Below are 20,283 nucleotides of genomic sequence, written 5' to 3'. Positions count from 1 at the left end.
GCACCGTTTATGAACAATTCTGCCGGCAAACGCAGACTTTGTCCGTAAACTAGTTCCGCCGTTGAAGATTTTAATTCAGGCCGATACGCTGCGCGGATACCTAACAGGATTATCGGTAGGGTATCGGTCTATCGGTCGTCCGCGTGACATTTGATAGCTGCCTTCAATTGTCTGTGAAAACGCTCGACCATGCCGTTTGCTGCCGGGTGGAAGGCTGTTTTTTTAGATGCGTCGTTCCTCATAAGGCGTTTACCTGCCTGAATAATTCCGACTCGAATTGCCTACCGCGGTCGGTCGTAATCCGCATCGGCGTGCCGAACCGTGCAACCCAACCGGAAACAAAGGCTCTCGCGACTGACTCGGCCTCGATGTTTTCCAATGGAAAAGCTTCGGGCCAGCGCGAAAAGCGGTTTACGCAAGTGAGGCAGTATCGTTTGCCACGCGACACAGATAATGGACCTACCAGGTCTATGTGTATGTGCTCAAACCTACCGGAGGGTACCTTGAAATTCCCGACGGGGCTTGAGACGTGCCTGGTTACCTTCACGCGTTGGCACTCGAGGCAGCATCGGGTCCATTCGCGACAATCTTTCTTCATTGACGGCCACACCAACCCATGTTTGATTAATTTTAACGTGGCTTGTACGCCAGGATGCGATAGCCCGTGTATCGCGGCGAAGACTTGTCGCCGAAACGGCCGTGTAACGAATGGCCGGGCGGTTCCGGTCGAAATATCCGTAACAATGTTCGTGTCTTCGGACATTAAATTTATTCGCTTTAATTGTAACGAAGTATCAGACGACATAAGGAACTTCTGTAGTTCCGGGTCGGTATTTTGTGATTTTGTTAACTCGCTGTAATTCAGCGGCTTCCTTATGGATTCTACTCGCGACAGAGCGTCTGCTACTTCGTTATCCTTGCCGCGGATATGTTGGAGATCTGTCGTGAATTGCTCTATGAGGTCTAGATACAGAAACTGCCTCGGCGTGCTTTTCTCTGGTTTTTGGCGAAACGCGAACGTGAGTGGCTTATGGTCGGTATAAATTGTGAATTCGCGACCCCTGATTAAGTGGTGGAAGTACTTGAACCGCTGAATACATCGCGAGCAATTCTCTATCGTACGCACTGTACTTTTTCTGCGCAGACGACAAGGCTTTCGTGTAAAAGGCTAGGAGTAGCCACGAAGCGCCTTCTCGCTGCTGTAGGGTAGCACCTAATGCGTGGTCCGATGCATCCACCATAATGGCGAGTCGCGAATTCTTGTTTGGGTGAGCTAATAGGGCGGCGGCCGCTAATGCCTCTTTTAAATTCGTAACGGCGGTCTCCGCTTCCCCCGTCCATTGTATCGGAGCGTTACCTTTTAATTTCGGGCCTTTTAAGAGTTGGTTCAATGGACTCTGTATTTCGGCGGCACGAGGTATAAATCTTCGGTAAAAGTTTATCATGCCCAGAAACCTGCGCAGCTGTTTGATGGTCTCCGGTTTGGGGAAATTAGCTATGGCACTGACCTTTTTATTTTGCGGTTTCGTACCTGTCGCGTCGACCGTATACCCTAAAAATTCGACCTGCTTTGCAGCGAAAACACATTTGTTCGAATTGACCACCACGCCGTACCGCTCTAGGCGAGAAAAGAGTTGCCTCAGGTGTTCCGTGTGTTCTGCTTCATCGACCGAGGCTACTAAAATATCGTCTAGATACGCGTAAGTACAATCTAGACCTCGCAGTACCACGTCGATGAAGCGTTGAAACGTCTGAGCGGTATTCCTCAGCCCGAACGGCATGACGGTGTATACATACAGGCCGAACGGTGTGGTTATCGCGGTCTTTGGTATGTCTGTTGGATTTACCGGGATTTGATGATATGTCCTGACTAAATCTATTGTGGAAAATATCTTCTTCCCGGACAGTGTTCGCGTGAAGTCTTCTATGTGTGGAATGGGGTAGCGGTCAGGGATCGTTTGAGCGTTAAGTGCTCGGTAATCTCCACAGGGGCGCCAGTCGCTGTCCTTTCTAGGAACCATATGTAGGGCTGAGGCCCACTGGCTCTTAGAAGGACGGATGTGCCCCTGATTTAATAGATTCTCGAATTCTAACCTGGCGGTTTGGTACATTGTCCGCGATAACCAGCGCGGTTTACAATGAGTCGGGGGACCAGGAACCGTACGTATATAATGAACTACGTCGTGGGTTACCTCGCTCGGTGTCGCCGATGGCCGCGTTATTCGTGGAAACTCGGCTAATAACCAGTCGTAGGGTGAGTCTTCCGCGATGGTTCTGATCGATCCTACTTCCATGGCGGCGACTCTTCCCCTGGAGATCAGCGATGTTGCTTGGTCTAGTAGCCTTCTGTTTTTTAGGTCCACCAGTAACCCAAAATGGCTTAGGAAATCGGCCCCGATGATCGGTTTGTCGACATCGGCGACGACGAATTTCCATGCGAAGGCACGGCGAAGTCCGAGGTCCAATTGGAACGTCCTCACGCCGTAGGTGTATATGGTGGAGCCATTGGCCGCAAAGAGTTCGTATGTGGTTTTCATGACCGGCCCTTTTACCTGTGCGCGAGGATACACGCACAGGTCTGAGCCCGTATCTACTAGGTACTCCCTTTTGCTAGCTCGGTCGTATACGAAGAGGCGGTTGGTTCTGGGGGTATCATTGTTTACCGCATTCAGCGACGCGTTGTCTCGTTTCCCGAAACGTAACGGCATGGCTGTTGGCACTTATGAGCTTTGTCGCCATATGTTTCGTGATACCAGCAGTATCCATTCTTCAAAGGGCGTCTCTTCGCACTCGCGCTTCTGGATCTTGAGCAGTAGCGAGTCCGGTGTCTTCTCCAGTTTCTCGGACGTGACCTCTGCATTTTCGCGAATGCTATTTCTATACTTTCTAATCTTTTCAATACGGTGTTGGCCTCGTTGTCCTTCGCGACGCTCCCCACACTCCTTGAGTGAGTCGGCGCGGCGTTTTCTTGGATTTGATCCGCAACTTCCGCCAGCTTCGCGAGAGGGAGATCTCGCAGCCCGGTGATGATAGCTCGGGTCAAGGCGGGTAGTCTGCTCAATCATAGCGTCCTCAAAAACTCTTCCGATATGGTCGTACCTGCCAGGTTCCGCATATGTCGCAAGAATTGCGATGGTGTCCTGTCGCCGATCTCCTCGTTTTCCAACAGCTGCCTGCTGCGTTGAGTCTGCGAGCTTGATAAGCGCAGGGTGAGCTCCTTTTTCAGCGTCTCGTATTTGTTCTTCTCTGGCGGATCGTTGAAAATATCTTGTACTTCCACCACGTACTTGGCCCGAAGATGCGCCATTACGTAATAAAATTTGGTGGTGTCAGTCGTGATGCCGTTTAGAAGAAATTGGGCCTCCATTTGGTTGAACCAGACCGAAGGTTGTGTGGGCCAGAAGGGAGGTGTACGCACACCACTGTGGCTTTTCGTTGACGGCGCGACAGGATCAGCCTCTGTGACACTGATGTCCGACGCGACTGCTGTTTTACTTCGCGTAGCCATTATCGCGTAAGTGAAGATATAAAAAACGACCAAGTTTTCACTGTACCGTGATCACGTCGGGGTCACCACTTGAAGGATCTCGTAGTCGTTATAGTTTACTACGAATAACTGCGTGTTCAGTATCGTTTTATGATCACGGTGTTTTATTCGGTCGGACTTGTATACAGATGGATGTAGATTCGCGAATACGGACTGTCACGGGCGTGAACTGGACTTGATAGAGACTCATCACGAAAAAGCTCTTTTTGGAGACTCGTTTCTCCTTTTTATATCGCGCCTCGCTTCCCTCACCCTTGCCTATTCCTAGCGCTACTTTTCGCGCTTTTTCGGAAAGACCAGCTCGAGTGGGGAGCGAGAAAGTTTGGTGACGTAGTGGGGCTTCCTTCCGGCCTGCTACGCGTGACTAACCGTGTCCAGCCCTCTGGGCCTCACGTGCTTTCCAGAGTCCTTGGTTTATGACTCCTGCAATTAGTTATTGAGGCAGCGACGGGAAAGCTACGTAAAACATGCCTGATGAAAGTTACAAAAAATATATTTTCTCACAAATAACTTTCGTTGACGCATGAGTCATAAACCATGCTAGCTGCTTGCACGCCAGACGTTTCGTCAAGGCGTACGGTTAGTCGCTACAGGCCTGATTGTTTCAATCGACACGTCACAAAATAAAGATACTTCGAACCCAGGAAACTGGACATTCTTCAAGTGAAGCGCACTTGAATTAGAGGCTAACATCCCTTTAAGCTCCTCATCTTTCTCTTGTGACTGGTCAATCATTTTGTAATCTGGGGGCGAGGAAATAGATTCGACTCGTGATAATACATCCGCCACCGTATTTTCGATGCCTTTAATGTGTCTAATGTCTGTAGAAAATTGACCTATGTAATCCAAATGTCGAAATTGACGAGGAGAACATTTCTCTAGTTTTTGTTTAAATGCGAAAGTGAGCGGCTTATGGTCGGTATAAATCACGAAATTTTGTCCTTCCACGTAATGTCTAAATTTTTTAATGGCCATATAAATCGCTAACAGCTCACGATCATAAGCGCTATACTTACACTGGGCGGCAGAAAGGGCTTTCGTATAGAAAAACAATGGTTGCCAAACACTATCGACCAACGGTTGCAAAACGGCACCAATTGTAATATTAATGCATGCACCTGAAATTAGGTGCGCAAGTGTCGTAGCATTTGCAAGGGCCTCCTTGATATTGACAAAAGCCTCCTCCGCCGCCTTAGTCCACGGCACAGGTATATTATCTTTCTTTGAACCTTTCAAGAGATCGTTTAGGGCTTTCATTAAATTTGCGGCGCCGGATACAAAACGACGATAAAAATTGATCATTCCTAGGAATTTTCTTAAAAGCTTGATAGTTATTGGTTTAGTGAAATTTCTAATGGCTCCCACACGCTCTACTAACGGTTCAACTTCTTCTCACCTAACCGTATATCCCAAAAATTCAATTTCACTAACTCCAAAAGTACATTTCGCAGGGTTTATGACAATGCCGTATTAATTCAAACGATTAAAGAGTAGTCTAAGGTGTTTCTTATGCTCGACCTCGTTCTCCGACGCTATAAGAAAGTCATCGACGTACGCGTACACAAAATCTAAACCACGAATTACGCTGTCTACGAAACGTTGACACGTCTGCGCGGCATTCCGCAGCCCGAACGGCATAAAAACAAATTCATATAACCCGAACGGGGTAGTTATAGCGGTTTTCTCGCAATCCTGTGATGCACCGGGAATTTGATTGTACGTGCGTACGAGATCTACCTTTGAGAATACATTTTTACCGGCTAATTTCTGAGCGAAATCCTCGATATGCGGAGGTGAATACCTGTCGGCTACGGTACGGTCGTTAAGGGCTCGGTAGTCGCCACATGGTCACATGGATTTGCCATCCTTCTTATTTACCAAATGTAGCGGCATTGCTCATGGGCTCTTGAAGGGTCGACTAATTCCTTGACGGAGCATCAATTCGGATTCAGTCTTGGCTGCCTGATGTCTGTCCCGAGCAAGGCGTCTGGGCTTATGATGAACCGGTGGTCCGGGCGTGGTCAGGATATGGTGCACGACGTCATGTTTCACCGTTTTCATGCGAAAAACAGGTGGCCTGGTGAGGTCCGGATATTCGGCGAGCAGCCGATGATACACCGAATCGTTAATTGTCTTTACCGACGCCACCTTGTCCGTAACCCGTCGTCCAACTACAAACAAATTAGTCGTTGCATCGAGCAACCGATGCTCCAACTTCTTTAACCCATCTGAAAAATACGTTTTCTGGAGGTTTGCAAAGTAGGCCTCCGTGGCGGCAATAACCTCCTTATTCGACTCAAATTTCTGCCCGGCGAGTGAGCTTTTCAAGTTTGGAAACAAAAAGAAGTCGCACAGGGTCAAATCTGGAGAATACGGTGGATGGAGCAGCAGTTCGTAGCCTAATTCGACCAATTTGGCCGTGGCGACGGCGGAGGTGTGAGCCGATGCGTTGTTATGGTGGAAGAGCACTTTTTTCTTCGACAAGTGCAATTTTTTCCTGCAATTCGGCGTCGAATCGGCCCAATAAACCGGCATAGTAGAGCCCTGTGACCGTTTTGCCCTTGTCCAGGTAGTCGATGTAGATCACACCTTTTGAATCCTAAAAAACGGTGACCCTCAGCTTTCCGGACGATAGGACAGACTTCGCCTTCTTCGGAGCACGTTCGCCGGGTGAAGTTCACTGTTTCGACTGTTCCTTGGTCTCTGGTGTGTATCAGTGATCCATGTTTCATCGACGGTCACGAAACGACGCAGAAACTCCTTCGGATTGCGCCTAAACAGCATCAAACACTGCTCCAAAGTGGTCTCACGGTTGCGCATGTTGTCCGGAGTAAGCAAACGCGGCACCCATCGCGCCGACAGCTTTCTCATGCCCAATATTTCATGCAGGATATGACCCACGCGGTCTTTTCAGATGCCTACTGTCTCAGCTACCTTGCGCACCTTCAATCGACGATCTGCCAATAGGAGATCGTGAATTTTGTTCACGTTATCCTCCGTAGTAGCCGTTTTCGGGCCACCTGGACGTGGCTCATCAAAAACCGACGTGACAAATTTCAGTCAGGAAATCGTTGCTAACCGATGAGCCTGCCAGCTGTTGCATGTGTCGCCAAAACTGTGTCGGTGTCCGGTCGCCGATTTCCTCCGTCTCCAATAACTTTCGCACCCGCGTAGTGTCCGAGTCCGACAGTCGCTTAATTAGCTCCCATTTAATGGCTTCATATTTATTGCCGTCTGGAGGATTACAAATTATGTCTTCGACCTCCTCCGCGTACTTTCCATCCAACTGAGCTACCACATAACCGAATTTTGTATCATCCTTGGTGGTACGTCCTGTTGAAACCACAACGCGACTTTTTGTGGCCAAAACGTGCGAATTTTTAATGGAGCTGCCACTGCCACATTCACGGCAGATCGCGCTTCAGCGGAATCTTCGCCAGCCGTCCCTTTTGCTAGCTGATCTTCCATAATGTTCAATTACGCCACTCGCACTTATCACAAAAGTAACACAACCTACGTTATCCCCTCTACTACCGATCACGTCGGGGTCACTAGTTTGGGGATGTGGGTACGTAGGTAATAAATAATTCACGCAATGCAAGTCAGAGTCGAGTGGATAGTTCGACGGACGGAAAAGATCTGCCTTCACTCTTTATTTTACGGGCGACCTCTGCTTACTGGCATTCAATCGCTGCTCTACTATCTTCGAGGTCGATTCTCGCGATCATCTTCTTTCGGACAGCGGTGACTCATCTTAGTTAGGTGCAGGTCCCCGCCGGCAACGATAGGTTAGTTCGCTTGTTTATGTTATACAGTGCCGTGTCCTCTGCGCGATTGTCGCGCATCAAATTACATTTTCGACGCATAGATATACTTCGTCGAAATTATTCGGAGAGATCCACTACACATTCTTCTAGGCCTGCATTTGAAGCAGGCCCAAGTGAGCACGGAAAATCCAATACCACACTCGGCCACCTTGCTTCGACATCTGTCCTCAGATCTCTTTTACACTTTCACGGTCAGTCACATGCGAGTCACTATCACTAAAATCATCAATCCATGGCTTCATAGAATCTGCTGCGGTCGACGTTTGCTGTGGGCCTTCACACCCTCCCACCTTGCATACCAAATTCCGCAACGCCTTGGTTATCTGGTATGGGCCGAGGTACTTCGGGAAAAACTTCAATCCGGGCCCGAACTGTGTCCTGCGGATAGTTACTAGGTCGTCCTCTTTGTAATGCTTCGCCTTCTTCCTCTTTGCGTCATAATTCCTTTTTGACGCTTGCTGCACTCTCAGTATGTTTTCCTTTGCCTGTCGTCTCAATTCGTCTCGGTCTTCGTTAAACATGGCTATCCACTCGTTCTCAATTATTTCCCTGATCGTCGTGTCGTTCTTGAACCTCACATGCGTTCCGAGTAGCAATTGAAATGGCGACATACCTGTGCTCCGACATGGCGTAGCGTTAAGACAGCACTGGGCCAACTCTAGGTACCTGTACCATTCATGCGGTATCGGCGCAGACAGCTTCGTCAATAGAGAAATAAGGGTGCGGTTAATACGCTCTACCTGCCGATTGGCCCTTGGAATACCTGTTGTAGTCAGGATGTGCTGTATGTTTTCTTCCCTACAGTAGTCCTTAAACTCATGAAACGTAAAGGCCGTACCGTGATCTGAAATGATCTGCTTCGGATTTTCAAATACAACCGATTGTTTTCTCAGCCAACTCAGAACTTCGGCAGCATTTGTCGTCTTCGTGGCATAGGGTCACACGAACTTCGTGAAAGTGTCTACAACTGCAAAGTTGTACTTGTAATTCTTTTTCGTTGACGGAATCGGTCCCAAGTGGTCGATGTGGTAGGTGCACAGCGGCAGGTCTCCTTTGTCAATGGAATTTAAAAACTCTTCTTGCCTATCCTGCTTCCTTTTGGCAAGTATACAACTGACGCAATTCCGAATAACTTTTCTATTCTCTCCCGCATATCCGGGAACCAATAATCCCTTTTAACGAGTGCTTCTGTTTTGTTTGTCGAGAAATGCCATTCTTCATGGGCACGACGAATCACCGTTGACCGCATCAACTTAGGAACAACGATCAGTATATGCCCACCGGCCACTTTAAACAGTAAACCACTCTTTACACAGTAATCACTCGTTTTACCTTGGCGCAGAAATTCAGCAATGTTCTGCAGTTCAAGGTTTTTTTGTTGCGCTGCACGCAGTTGTGCGGTCACACTCTCTTCACCTTCATTCACATACATGCAAATCGGTAACGCATCCACATGCTTCATACTTCTACGGTGTTCGATGCTATACTGGTATTCCTCCAGCAAGAGAGCCCATCTAGCTACTCGCACGCGAAGGTCTCTCTTCCGCATGGTCATAGAAAATGCCTGACAGTCGGTGTTGTGCCTCGTGGCCGACTTTTGTAATGGCCGGTCGAAATACTGAATTGTAGTTACTGAATTTAAAGACTGAGTAAATTAATAATTATAAATAAGATGATGGACATATATATAAGAAAGCGAAGGTTAAGTGTATTGATGTTGTGGGTATTCGGGAGAAAGAAAAGTACGCTAGTTCTTTTCGTTAGCTGGTCTTTAATGCGGAGCCGGTCGTATCGCGTGGTCGTGTCGGTCGGGTCGAAGATCGGTCGTAAACTGATCGCCTCGGGCCTTGTCGCCGTCCCTTCTTTTTCCGACAATTCTTTAGGGCCCGGTTTATCGCCAGGCGACGATTGACATGACCGCCACCAGCTTCGTTGCTGCATTTGTATATATCAAGTGGTGACGGTCTGGCGGCGTGCTCGAGCACGGGCCGCCACACCAGCCCCCTTGGTGAAAATAAGGGTACGCTTACGCTTATCGGTTAGCCCGCAACGTAGCGGTCGGGAAAGTGAACACGTCTACCCGATTTCGTCGTGCGTTTGACCTGCTCGTTCGTACGGGATTCCCCGGTGTCGTTGTCGACCTTCCGCGGTGGGGGTTTGCTGGTTGCGTCCTGCCTGTCGTCCTGTAGCAGGTAGGCTGGTTTGAGTCGGTCTAACGACATTGGAACCACCCGATCCTTAACACAGATGTTGAAGTGCTTCAGGTGTCGCTCGACTACCTCGTAAGGGCCGTCGTACGCCGGTTGCAGGGCGCCTTTGAGGCCGCCGTGCCTCATGAACACGTGCGTCGTTGTGGTGAGGTCCTTGCAGATGAACAGCTTTTTGTTTCCGTGGCACGTCACAGGCGTCGGGCGCAGCCCACGGAAATGCTCGCGTAGTTTCGCGACGTACGCTTCTTCATTGTCGTTCGCGGTTCGCCGCTCTATCAATAATTCGCCCGGCAGGCGAATCGGCTCGCCGTACAGCATTTCGGCAGGAGTCGCTTTGATGTCGTCCTTCCAGGCGGCTCGGATGCCTAAAAGGACGAGCGATAACGCCGAGACCCAGCTGTCCGCGTGGCACACGATTGCCGATTTCAGCTGGCGGTGGAATCGTTCCACCATGCCGTTCGCTGCTGGATGATACGCAGTTGTACGTAGATGTTTCGTCCCGATCAGGAGCGACAATTGTTCGAATAAGGCGTATTCGAATTGTCGGCCCTGATCGATTGTGACTCGATGGGGTGCGCCAAACCGGGCGATCCAACCCGCGAGTAACGCATGCGCTACCGTCTCGGCGGTAATATCTTCGACGGGGAACGCTTCCGGCCAGCGTGCGTAACGATCGACGCACGTTACGCAATATCGGTACCCCCTTGACATCGGCAACGGCCCGATGATGTCCACGTGGACGTGCTGAAAACGCCCCAACGGCGTATCAAATCTACCCGACGGTGTAGACACGTGCCTACTGGTCTTCGCTCGTTGGCACGGCACGCACGCCTGTGCCCAGGTTCTACAATCCTGCTGGATACCTGGCCACACAAAACGTTGTGCTACTAGTCGCGCGGTCGCTTTCGCCCCGGGATGCGCGAGATCGTGGATGGTATCGAAGGCGCGTTTTCGAAACTCCCTCGTCACGAATGGTCGCAATGAGGGGGTCGTCGTGTCGCAGTACACCGCCAAACTTCCGTCGGGAAGAACTTCCGCTGATTGTAGCAACGCCCGTAACTCCTCGTCTCGCTGTTGGGAATCGGCGAGTTTCGCATAGTCGAGGGCCTGGGAAATTTGCGCGACCCGTGACAAGGCGTCGGCCACGACGTTGTCTTTCCCGGACACGTGCCGGATGTCGGTTGTAAATTGTCCGATAAGGTCTAAATAGCGAAACTGTCGAGGGGTATGTTTCCCCGGTTTTTGTGCGAACGCGAAAGTGATCGGTTTATGGTCGGTAAAGATTGTGAATACACGGCCTTCCACCATATGCCGAAAGTACCTGACAGCTTTATACACCGCCAGAAGTTCCCGGTCATACGGACTGTACTTCCGTTCGGCCTGCGTTAGTTTTTTCGTAAAGAAACCTAATGGTTGCCATCCGTCGCCCGATCGCTGCTGCAACGCAGCTCCCACCGTGAAATCGGAAGCATCTGTGAAGAGTGCCAAAGGCAACGAGACGTCGGGGTGCGCAAGCAATGCCGCCCACACGAGGCTGTCCTTACACCGTTCGAACGCTTCGATTCTGTCCGGCAACCAGTCGACGGGGGTCCGGTCCTTGACGTTACCCTGAAGGGCTGCATTTAGGGGGGCCTGAATCTCTGCGGCGGCAGGCACGAAATGCCGATAGAAGTTTAGCATACCCAGGAATTTTCGCAGTTCTTTAACTGTCTCTGGGTGTGGGAAAGTTCGAATTGCTTCGACTTTTTGCGGCAACGGTCGTGTGCTGTTCGCGTTCACCGCGTATCCCAGGAACGTCACTTCCGGCGCGCCAAAAACGCACTTCACGCAATACACAAGCACTCCGTACTCGTTCAATCGTCTGAAAAGTTCGCGTAAATGATGTTCGTGCTCTTCGACCGAGATCGATGCCACGAGAATGTCGTCGATATAAACGTAGCACCAATCGAGTCCGCGTAACACCTCGTCCATAAAGCGCTGGAATGTCTGGGCCGCGTTTCGTAGACCGAACGACATCCAAGGGAACTCGAACAGCCCGAAACACGCTGTAGTATCGTAATTTACGATCCTATTCTCATCTACTAAAACTCGCCTCTCTGAAGGACAAGTGAAGGGGTCCAGTGCATATTCATCTGGGATGTATAATCGTCAACCCTGATAGACCAGCTTCGTCCTAGTATATTGGACGGGAATATTATGCGGAGGAGGAGCATAAAGTTTTGGAATCAACTTTTGTTTATTCGATTCCACAACTCCTATCTGGTCTAAAAACAACTCATGACTCCCTATTATTTGAGTCAGATGTTTAGTTGTCTTCTCGATGTATGGGTCATCACCAGTATATGCTGCTACGGACGTGGAAGCCCGAGCTTTCCGTCGGTTTGGAAATCTCGTAACGGCATTAGGTTTATGTTTTGATGGACGCACACTACCGTTCTCAACTATGTGTCCTAGGACTGCATAAACTGACATTTGTCCCAGTCGATGGGCAGTCCAAATTTACTCGGGGTATTTAGCACGCTCTCAAGATTTTCCAACCCGCTTGCGCAATCTATAGTCGAAACTATTAAATCGTCCATGTAAACCAATACACGCCTGGCGGCTATTAAATTTTTAAATATGCAATTCACGAAATTTTGAAATACTAAGGGGGAATTGCACAGACCAAAGGGAACCTTTAACTCTTTCGCTACGGAGCGCTTGTGACAAAATGTGATAGCTGTGAATGGAGCGCATTACTGAGTAGTTGACACTGAGGTACGGAATGCTACGAAGTAAGTAGAAGTCGTTTCTTGTTCTCTAAATTTCACAATTAGAGAACAAGATTTTTATTATATAGGTTTTTATACCCCACTCCTCTCCGGCCATTTTTTTTATCGACATTATAAAATTAGTCGAAATTTAACTTATCATCAATAATTACACCTAGATATTTGATCTCAACCGCTAAATGTATCCTGACATTGTGGTAATGTGTTGCTCCATGTCACCACCTTCCTTCATTACCGTTCGGCACAGTCGCTTTAACAAAAGAACCTTACTTGTTAAGGTCGACTTTTGGTGATAATCCTTTAGTGACTCCCATGCTTCACGTGCGGTTTTCGCATTCCTTATGTGCTGCAACTGAGTGTCTTCAACTAAAAATTCAATTGTAGCACGTGCTTCATTGTCCTTTTGCTTCCACGCAACGGTCGCTGGTTCAGGTTTCTCTTCTGTCATCACATTCCACAATTTTTCCTTAATGAGTAGTAGTTCCAATTTATAACTCCATACCGAATAATTCTCACCGTTTAGTTTCTGGATTGAGAAAGCACCACTTACACCAGACATTTTGACTTGATTTACTTTACTTTTATATCACACACAACAATTTGCACTGACTTTATAAACACCTTAGTCACTAGACACTAGCCCTGGGCCCATAACCTGTTGTAAAGTTCAGATTATAATATCTAGTTTATTATAATATGCAGGGATCTCGCGTATCTAGTAGTATAGTTATTGTATATATAAGAATATAAAGTTCGAACAAATGCGTATACAGTGATATGTCTTGATGTGAACGACGACAGTGTCGTGTGGTCTTTGACTCTGGACTTGGAACTCGACTAAAAAGAAAAGCCAAAAATAGAAAACGGCCAAACCATTGACCGCGTGGCGGACGACCCCTCCGCACCAATACGGAGACAGTTCTTAAAACTGACATCGACCATTCGCTATCAATATCTGGCACTCTTAGGGTCATTGTTGCATTCATTCCAACAAGATGACCTAATATTATTGTCGTATTTGTGTTTGTGTTCGTGTGTGTGTTTATGATTCTATTCTTCATAATTAGATGTCGTTGTTACCATCTTTCCACAATAATAGACGACATAAATAGGTACAAGCCCTACAAGTAACAAAACAGGACGACAAATTATTCCGATGGCATCAAAGGTTAGAGTATTTAAACATTAATGATCTAAAGAAACTATTCAGAGAAAGCATGGTGAATGGAATAGATATATCGCAAGAATTGGCCCAAGGTAATCCAAGCTGCAAAATTCATTCGCTACCAGATAAAACTTCAAAAAGCAAAGAAGAAGAGACATTAGGACTCGTACACATGAACATACGTGGACCCATGTCTATACTCTCCTTAGGGAGAGCACGATACTTTGCCACCTTCATCAATAACAAAACAAGATATACAGAGGTCGCCATACTAAAAAAAACGTCGGAAATCCTCGCTGGCTAGAAGGAATACAAGAATTGAGCCGAAAAACAAACGGGTCATCTGATCAAAAAGGTACGTAGTGACAATGCTAAAGAATATACATCAAATGAATTTACAGAATACCTCAAGAGAGAATGAATATTACGATACCTTTCAACAGATTATATCCTGCAATAAAATGGTGTTACCGAGCGTGCCAATAGGACCATAGTGGAAATGGTCCGGAGTATGCTGATGCAAGCGGAGTTACCATTGAGCCTATAGGCGGAGGCAGTGAATACGGCAGTATTCATCAGAAACAAATGCCCAACTCAAAAACTAAGGAATAAAACACCATGTGAAGAATGGATGGGAAAAAAGTCGTATATTGGCTATTTTAGAATATTTGGTAGTAACGTAATTGCCATGGAAAAACGAATAAAAAAGAATAAGTTTTTACCTAGAGACAAGAAATATGTTTTAGTAGGATATTCGTCAGAGTCATAAGCATACCATTTGTGGGACCAAAGAACAAGGACCGTCATTAAAAGAAGAGATGTTTGTTTTCACAAGGAAGTGAAATCTAACGTAAATTCAAATAACAACACATTTATGATAGAGCAGTATCAATTTGGCGAGAGTTCTATAGAAACAGATAAAGAAGTGGCGATTAACGGTAACGAAGAAGAGAATGAAGAACCACCGGCATTTGTGGACGTGAACACTGAGACCATTAATGAAAACGGTGCATCACATTACAAGAGAATGAAAGGAAGGCCGAAAATACTCCGAAGAGGAACACGAGGTAGGCCAAGAAAAATATACAATTATTCTCCAAATTTGTGTTCTATAGAACCCAGCACATCAACAGAAGCAATGCAGTGTGACGACAGATTCGACTGATTAAATGCAATGAAAAGGGAATATAATTTATTTATGGAAAATGAAACATGGGGCATGGTAGAAAGACCACGAGGCGCAAAGGTCCTTACCAGCAGATAAGTATACAAAAGAAAGTATAATCAGGACCGCATGCCCAAAAATTCAAAATCTAATGATTTGGAGATATTAACTGAAATGAAACAGGTATTAGAAGGCAAATTTAGAATGAACGATTTAGGAAAATTCACCAATATATTATTTCTTACCGCTGACTTGAAGTCTCACAGGACTTGGCACAGGGGAAAAAGGGACCGAACCGCCCATCCCCACTTGAGCCGTACATTCTGAGCCTTAGCCACGATTTCTGTTATAGTAGAAGGAATAGATTTTAATTGCGTTCCTATTTCAGTACGTATATGAAAAAGAACTTGGAGACTATAAACTATTCTCCCGAGGTTTCGTTTATACTTATATTTAATCCATAAAACGTCTGTTTTATCTCATAAGAGTTATTTAACCCCTTAACCTACAACTACGGATATAGCCCGTAGTAGATGATCGGGCCAAACGTGAATATTACGGGCATAGCCCGTAGTAGATGATTAAGCCAAATATGAATATTAGCGACGGCGCCTTTCTAAAGTTATGAATATTTGTAGAATATTTGGTAAAGGACGTAATGATTGTGGTAGATGCAAGTACTACAAAAAGTTTATTTATACAAAAATCAGTAATACAAAATTAATAATCGGCAATGGTGTGATATAATTCAAAACATTCTGGTAGATGTAAGGGAACCTTGCATTTCTTACACTCCCACGTTATTTCTCTACATTTTTTATTTTTCTGGCAAACTCTACAAGGTTTGAGAGTTGTTCCCTATAATTCGGTTTTGGCATATTTGCTAATAGCGATTCGGCTATGTTGATTCTATAGTCAACGTAACATTGTTTCTTCCATAAAATGTAAGAATTAAAAAGGCCAATATCGAAGAGATAAAAAATAATTTTTTTTATATTCTTTCATGTATTTCCTCATTACTGGAAAGCATACTAATATTTGGTCTTGGAGATCAATTCCATTCATACTCTTGTTGTACTCAATGCAACTTGGTTTTGGAGTATGATTGGATCCTTGTGTAGTCATTTCGACTGTTTCATACTTTGTCGTCAAAATATATACATCTCGCTTGTCTTTCCATTTTATAGCTAGTATTCCGTTGCAGCTTCTTATTGCGTATTCCCCCCTTTTTAATTTTACATTACATAAATCTTTTGGCATATGCTTCCTATTTCGACGTACTGTACCAATTACATTTGTTTTATAATTAGACGATAATGTCAAACAATTTTGGGGAGGAATACCAGTTATCTATGTACATAATGTGACCCCTGTGCAACACTGACTGAGAAAGCTCTTTGACAACACTTTCTGAAGCGCTATCATCACGGTTTATTTTATCGTGGCCTGTATATATTTTAAATTCATAGCAATAGCCTGAATCGGACTCGCACAATTTATAAAATTTAACGCCAAACCTTGCCCTTTTTGATGGGTTAAATTGCCTATAAGATAGGCGCCCCTTGAATTTCATGAGCGACTCATCAATAGCAATGTCTTCTTTCATTATATATACTTCTTCAAATTTTTGGTTAAAAAAATTGATCACAGGTTTAATTTTGCTCAATTTATCTGAATTGGAAACCAGATTGTTGTTTGCGAAATGCATACACTTTGTAATTTGCAGATATCTTTTCAATGGCATTGAGTTTCGAAATATCGGCGTTTTGATAACAGCACTCTTCGATCAATTCATTTGTATCCTTGGTTTTCTTACCTGTGCCATTATTATGGACAATGTGACATATCTTTTAATTTCGATAACATCTACAGGAAACCAAGTGTCGTCAAGTTCTCGTCTTCTGCGTGGATTCTCTCGTATTTGATCTGCATACCGATTAGTTTCGGTTACAATATTGTCCCAGAATATGTCATCAAATATGAGATGAAATATATCTAACTCTCTTCTACTTCTTCCTAATTGGCGTAAGGCTGCCTCTCTTATGCCAGGAGTCATCGTATAGTCCCAGATTTTTGGACTATTTCTTCTTTCCACCCAAAGCCAGAGCTCTGGTAGTTGATCGTCGTCAGAAGTATATTCAATAACTGATCGCTTGCATTTTCTTCGCGCACGACATATATCATCACTACTGTCACCTTCGTTATCAGAATTATTATCACAATTCTCACTTCTCTCATCACGAAATCTTTTGCTTGAAATCATTTTGTGGGGATGCTTCTCAAGAATTTATGGAAATCAATTTCTATGTGCGAATGGGACCAAAAATAACTTGAAACTGATCACGATATGAAGAGATAATAAGAATGTATCACGAGCCTGGTCTGTGCTATCTGTGGTAGGGCAAATTTCAAACTGCGACTATCGTACTACGAATGATACCTATAATATTTACGATTGGCCCGATCATCGTACGGAACAAGCCATGCGAATGTCTCGAAGGCTGCGCGAGCTTATATACGATTTCGGCCCGAAATTTTCGAATCTAAATCGTAGGTTAAGGGGTGAATATAAAAAAGAATATTGTGTAATATTAACAGTTTTTCTATAAGTGTAGTAATAAAGATGATTTTGAAATATAATTAATTTTCCTTGATAGAATCAAATATTTTGTATGATAGACTCAGTTTTGGCTCTAGTGATTTTCTACAAAAAAGTATTAAGTTATGTTTCTCCAAGAGAACATGTTTCAAAGGTATTAAAATTTGACATTCTTATTATTACATACAAGAAATACAGAGCGAACAGAATAATAAAAATCAGAAAATTAAGTGTTTTCTTAAGGAAAAGAATACATTTTTTTAAGAAAGCAATGGATACATTTTGTCCGTACATAAACTCATGAAAGCTATTGTAATATTTACCAAGAAATATTTTTTTATGATATTGGTCACAATTAACAATATCAAAATTTAATGTTTAAAGTATTATTTTTTTTTATGACAATGGTTTGATTAATTTTTTTATGTAAAAATACCTGTTAGCATCCGACGGTTATGGTATATCAGGTCGTTGAATTCGTCTTAACACGAAGCAAAAACTATGCAATGCCATTTAAAAAAATGAAAATGACCTTGACTTTTTATAATAAAAAAATAGTTTTTGTCATTTTTTATATTTAAATTTGTAGTCGATCAGAAACTGATTAACTTTTGTCTGAAACATTTTTTATCAGACACAACATACCGTATCGTGAGTTAATGGGTGTGAAGAGTTGGGTTGTTACACAAACAACTGCGTGTTCTGTATCGTTTGTCGATCACGGTACCTTTATTGGTCGCGGCTGAACTGTACGCGATCGGTAGTTGAACAGAGTCGTTGCTTACAGAGTTATCGTGGAATATACTGGTGCAATTCTCGCGCGCCGGTTACTGGACTTGTTACTGACTAAATAAGCCCTTGGAAGACTCTCACTAGTCCTCTTATAGCCGCAAGAATTTCTCTCAACCTTGCCTATTCCTTACGCCCTTAGCGCGCTTTCTCGTACAGGCAAGGTCTGGTGGGAAAAAGGAAAGTTTGATGACGTAGCGGAGTTTCTTTCCGGCTAGTTGCTCGTGACTAACCGATTGCAGCCCTTTTGGGCTGCACGTGCCTTCCAGAACTCTCAGTTTATGACGCTTGCAATTAGCTATTGAAGTAGCGGCGAGAAAATTGTGTGCCCATATCTGGGAGAAAGTTTAGTAAAATATATTTCTTCAAAAATAGTTTTTGTTATAAACCATGCTAGCTGGTTGCACACCAGACGTTTTGTTGAGGCATACGGCTAGCCGCTAGAGGTGTATTGACATATTTATCCAATGCGACTTGTCCAGACATCGCGTATGCGACCAGTGCCCTCAATAAATTTAACATAAATTCGGCAATGTATCATTGGAAAGCAGCGAAGCGAGTACTAAGATATTTGAAAAACACTACAGACTATAGAATAACATATTCACAAAGCGACAAACATTAGAGATGTTTATTGATTCCGACTGAGCCGAAGATGAAACTGATAGCAAATCACTCTATGGATACGTAGCGATGTTGGCGAACGGACCTATAAATTGAGGGTTCAAGAAGCAGACGTCCGTGACTTTACTCATCATGGAGGCCGAGTATACGAGACTTTCAGAAACAGCAAAAGAAATAATATATCTAAAAAGTCTACTCTTACACATGAACTTGAGTAAACTAGTGAGCAATGAAGTAAGCGTATACTGTGATAATAAAAGTGCAGTACAATTATCCAAAAACAATGTATTTCATCGTTATTATAATATTAGAGTGTTACAAGAAAATGGCGAAATTAATGCAAGGTTTGTTAATTCCATTGAAATGATCGTGAATATCTTAACGAAATCATTATCAAAAGTAAATTTATATAGATGGATCGAACTGATAAGTCTAGAGAAGTAGTCATAGAATTAAGGTAAATTTCAAAGACGTGAGCGCGTGATATGTGCGTGCGTGCGTGCGTGCGTGCGCGTTTATGTATGTATGTACGTATATATATGTATGAAACAAAATAAACATGTAAGAAGGTTACTAAGCCAACCAGTACTTTGAACTGGGGGAGTATTGAGTATAGAATTTGAGATGCTCCTTTAAATGTGTGGGCTCATGCGCAGTGTGCGTGTGATTGTGTTTAGTTGTTTCTCCCGCGCTTGGGACGTCTTTCTGTTTAGAACTAATTATTAGCTCAGTAAAAATAAAGGAAAAGTTAATTGTGCCAGAAGCAACTTTATTCACCCAAGGTGAATTTTAACCCACACCTAACAATTATCCATCTATTGATTTTTCACATTCAAATCAAATCTTGAAATGAAAATCTAAATCTATTCAGTCGTTCAGACGCAATTGCGTTAACATATATACATACACGTACATACGAATTTACATACATAAAACAAGAGTAGCACATGCTAGATTTGTATAGATTTTGTATAGAAAATTTGTATAGACTTTGTTAATATTTCCAAGTATGCAAAAATTGATTTTGAGAAAAATCGGTCCGTAAATAATGAAGTATACCTTTTGTAGTTCTTTGCCTTCTTTTTGTATGTCGTTTGTTATTTATACAAATTTTTAAAAATATTATAAAAATGTATTAATATATAAGTCAAATATATATGTCAAATATAAGAATTATATATGATATAAAAATATTAAATAACCCTTTTTTCTAATTTCTTTGATAAAAAAACAATTTAATGAAATCACTGTTTTTATCAGAAAATATTGTGATGTATTTGTCTCTGTTAATTTTATTAGAGAAGCACGCATTAATAACATTAATAGTTTGCAATGTATACAGCTGTATTATTGCGTTTAAAAATAAATAAAAAAAATTGTTCTTCAACAATTTGTTTGGCACGTTTTTTCATTTGCTCGTCGATGAATTAAATAAATAATACTTTGCATGGTAATTAATCTATGTATTATAAGAATAATTTCAATCATCTGCACAATCTAAATAAATTTTTTCTCATTCGTAAAGATGATTCTCCTCTACTTTTTCTTCCATTCAATATGTTGGGTTGCAAATCTCAAATGATCCT

At 43.9% G+C, this 20,283-nt stretch overlaps 1 protein-coding gene and 1 long non-coding RNA gene across 3 annotated transcripts in view; both read left to right on the top strand.

Annotated features, from left to right (window-relative positions):
* Nucleotides 1–20,283, top strand: part of LOC143155334 (uncharacterized) — a 50,966-nt gene that overhangs the window by 15,689 nt on the left and 14,994 nt on the right. The window contains exons 3-4 of one of the 2 annotated variants that reach the window (XR_012994377.1): nucleotides 13,455–13,875; nucleotides 13,964–19,782. The exons of the other annotated variant lie outside the window; for it this stretch is intronic. This is a non-coding gene — a long non-coding RNA (uncharacterized LOC143155334). Of the gene's footprint in view, nucleotides 1–13,454; nucleotides 13,876–13,963; nucleotides 19,783–20,283 lie in introns of those variants that run through there. 2 annotated transcript variants of the gene reach the window in all.
* The window catches only part of LOC143155331 (IQ motif-containing protein H), a 61,231-nt gene that overhangs the window by 30,584 nt on the left and 10,364 nt on the right, over nucleotides 1–20,283 (top strand). The window lies entirely within an intron of this gene.

This window comes from Ptiloglossa arizonensis, chromosome 2 (assembly GCF_051014685.1).
Source record: "Ptiloglossa arizonensis isolate GNS036 chromosome 2, iyPtiAriz1_principal, whole genome shotgun sequence".
Classification (NCBI taxonomy): Eukaryota; Metazoa; Arthropoda; class Insecta; order Hymenoptera; family Colletidae; genus Ptiloglossa; species Ptiloglossa arizonensis.
The sequence above is the reverse complement of the archived record's forward strand: the minus strand, read 5'-3'. Positions and strand labels throughout refer to the sequence as shown.